We start from the raw sequence: 3,337 nt of genomic DNA, 5'->3' as shown, positions 1-3,337 counted from the left end.
TGCTTAGTAATTAGGATACAGCCTGGAACTTGTACAAACAGAGTCAGGAAAAATCCCTTACCAAAGTGGTAATAATAAAACGTACATATTATGTTGAGAAGTACAAGCAGGCCTTAACTAACAGAGAATTTATGATCTTGAAATACACTAAAACTTAAACAAGGTAAACTAAAACAAATGTAGAATTATCAAAAAAAAATGTGACTTGAAACACTGTGTGCCCGGTGTTAAGTGGCCATGACCATAAGCACGCCCTACTTACTTTTGTCACCAAATATATATGAATTTTAAGTGACTTAAAATTTTCTGAATTATAACATAAAATTGGACAAATATTGAAACCAATCACATAACTCTTTTTCTTTAATTTGGTTTACTAGTGTGATCCCTGGGAGAAGGAGTATACAGGTCTATAAGGCCTCAAGTAATTATCTGGAGAAAGAATCTGACCCGTATTTGCCTCGTCTGTAGAATGTGAGGGATGGGTAGAAGTAGACAGGACCCCTTCTGGATGGTAGAATTCTAGGTTTTTGATAGAATGTACAGCCACAGGAGGTAGTAACCTAAAGTGTTCTAGTCAGAACATTTTGAATAATCTGCCAAGAAATAAAGGTTTCGTGTGAAGAAAACCTTTAGGCGAGAGGCAATGTCCAATCCTACTAATACAAAGCCCCTCTCCTTTTTCCCCAGGAGAGGAAATATACCACAAGGAGGTAGATATGAGGTCCAGGGCCAGGAACAGAAGGTTTTATGCCCCAGAGAATATTATGAACAGTCTGATTGGGCAACCAAATGTGTATTATGCATCCTGCTGTTATGCCTAAATAAATGGGTAGTAATAGCAGTTGTAAAACATCAAAAATGTTTTCTATATGTCAGTGTCAGAAAGAAAACTGTCTTCATCCCATTAGAAGTAGAAGAATGAATGCCCAGAAATGGCATGAAGTAAACAAAATTCCTCTAGTGCAACCCCTCACCTCTCTATACCACGCTCAGTGTACAATTTCTCGTCAGGTAAGACGCCGAATGGTTGCTTTATGTAAACAAAAGAATAAACAGCACAGTGTAGCCCATCGAAAGTGCTGTCTCAACAGGCTGCCCTCTGAACGGAGGTTTGGGATTAACAATTCTAACACCGTATCCAAGAAATTGCTCCCAGGGTGCTCCCACGTCTGCTCTTGCTGTCACTGCCCACAGATTTTCCTACTTCTCCCTACTCAACTATATTTCTGTGCTTTGAATATTTGTCCAAACTTAACCTAAAAAAGAAGGAAATTGTGCCATAAAAACCTTTCATTCTAAAGGAGCATGAGGAGGAAAAGGAGGTCAAGGAATCCCTTCACTGCTTTTGATGAACGTCAAAGGGAGTTCTGGCACTGCCTGTAAACCAAACTGTTCTGAACAAGTAAAACTGGATCTACAAAACCTTCAGGGTTAGAATGAGATTCTGTACTTCAGGCTCAATTCTCTGTAAATTTGATCAACCAACTCTACTGTTATGCCCCCTTGTAGCTACAACTTTGAAAACCCCCCCATTTTAGGACATTGCTAGGTAACATTATGTACTGGTTACAGTGTGTATATATATATATATATACACACACATATATGCACACATGAATAAAATCTTTAGAAAACAAGAGAAAACTGGAGGTGGAGGGGGAGCAGTGGATGTTTGTTCACAGCCTTGAGTTTGATTCCTGTTTTGTTTGTTATTATAGGAAAAATGTCTATAATATAGCATGAGGGATCAGGGAGGGCAGCCATGGGCGCCGCAGTAGAATTCAACCCAGGAAGAGGTTGCAAAAACTGAAGTCTGGACAGTGGAGAGGTGAAAGTGGAATATAAAGAGCCGCATGGGAGACCAACTAACTTGTTTTCCAGCCTCATTAACCTGGCTCAGTAGGCTGTTCCAACCGCAATCACGGGGGCAAATTATAGTCTAAGAGGAAAATGTAGTTACAACTTCAGCACACTCAGGAGACCAGTGCAGCGCGTCTGCTGTGGCCTGTGATATTCACATGGTGTCGTGACGCCGGCGGTGGTCAGATCGAGGAAAAACTGCGGTTGCAGTCTGTGCACCGGAACGGCTTGATGCCCGTGTGCTTACGGAAATGGCAAGTAAGCTCATCCGAGCGAGCAAATTTCCAGGAACAGCCGTCCCAGGTGCACTTGTAAGGCTTCTCTCCTGTATGGATTCTGCGGTGAGCTTTCAGGTGAGAGCTTTTGGTGTACACTTTGCTGCATCCTGCAAAGTCACACTGATGAATCTGTCTTCTCTTTAAGTCTAGAGATTCTTCTCCCTGCATGTGGACCATTGTCGCTGGTTCATGAGGAAATCCCTGCAGACCCTGTAGGGCTGAAGGGCCCCTCTCAATTGCACTCTCATCACTATCACTTGGAAACTCCAGTGGACACATAGAGGCAGGGTCAACTTTGACTGATCCAGCACCTTTTCCGTCTCCTCCAATGAGTGGGACAGTAATGGCTGCAGGACTCCCATCTGCAGGCAAACTGATATAGACCATCGGCAAAGACTGAACCACCAGTGGGATTGTCTTTAGTCCACTCATCTTATTTGGCAAACTGACCGAGGGGATGGTATGGATCACATGTAAAATCGGCTGGCCACCGGTCCCCTGAGAGGAGGCCAGGATAGAGCCCGGAGTGAGAACAGTAGGAATAGCTGCTGGCGTGACAGTGTCGGCTGAAGTAGACACCGTAATGGCTTGAGGTGCAGTCGGTGGCTTGGGAGGACGGACTGGAGCTTGCAGCATGCTAGCAGGCTGCAGTGGAGCCTTCGGTTTGTGAAAGGAGAGATCAACTGGTTCCACCTGGGGCATGTTGAAATCACTCTCCAGGAGCTCATCTGGGGGCTCAATCTTGATATTGTTAAACAGAGCTGGGCTTTCCTTTGGGCTGCCAGCCTGAAATGATGAAGAAGCCATATTCCTCCTGTCTCCTCTCACAGAAGGATCTCTGGTTGGAACAGGGCCAGTGACCTGTTTGAATACCTGCATCGAACCACTTTCTGATTTAATTCGGACATCCATGTTGTTTATGAATGTATCCATATCGCCCATGCCTCTGGCCGATGACTGCTGAAGTGTCCGGAGCTCACACAGTCCTCTCGGAGACTCATACTCCAGAGCTGATCAAAAAGCAGCTGTTCCCCTTGCACCTGCCCATGTCTGACAGCGTGCCTGGTAACGCGCTTTAGCCATCTCTTCCTTGGTCCCCCACCTCCCCGTTTTCTCCAGGTATTTCAGAGTTCTCAAGGTGTATCTGACTTTCCAAGCCACTGATGGAGTAACAGAATTCAGGAGCTGGCTTCTTT

General features: G+C 44.7%; 1 pseudogene across 1 annotated transcript; it reads right to left on the bottom strand.

Moving 5' to 3' along the window:
• Nucleotides 1-2,017: 2,017 nt before the first annotated feature.
• LOC308428140 (Krueppel-like factor 8) lies at nucleotides 2,018-3,083 on the bottom strand (annotated as a pseudogene). The gene has a single exon. The product of its transcript is annotated as a Krueppel-like factor 8 (transcript).
• Nucleotides 3,084-3,337: the final 254 nt, after the last annotated feature.

Source organism: Micromys minutus, assembly GCF_963924665.1.
Source record: "Micromys minutus genome assembly, chromosome: 12".
In the NCBI taxonomy this organism is placed as follows: domain Eukaryota; kingdom Metazoa; phylum Chordata; class Mammalia; order Rodentia; family Muridae; genus Micromys; species Micromys minutus.
Note: the sequence above shows the minus strand (reverse complement) of the source record. Positions and strands in the feature narration are given on the sequence as shown.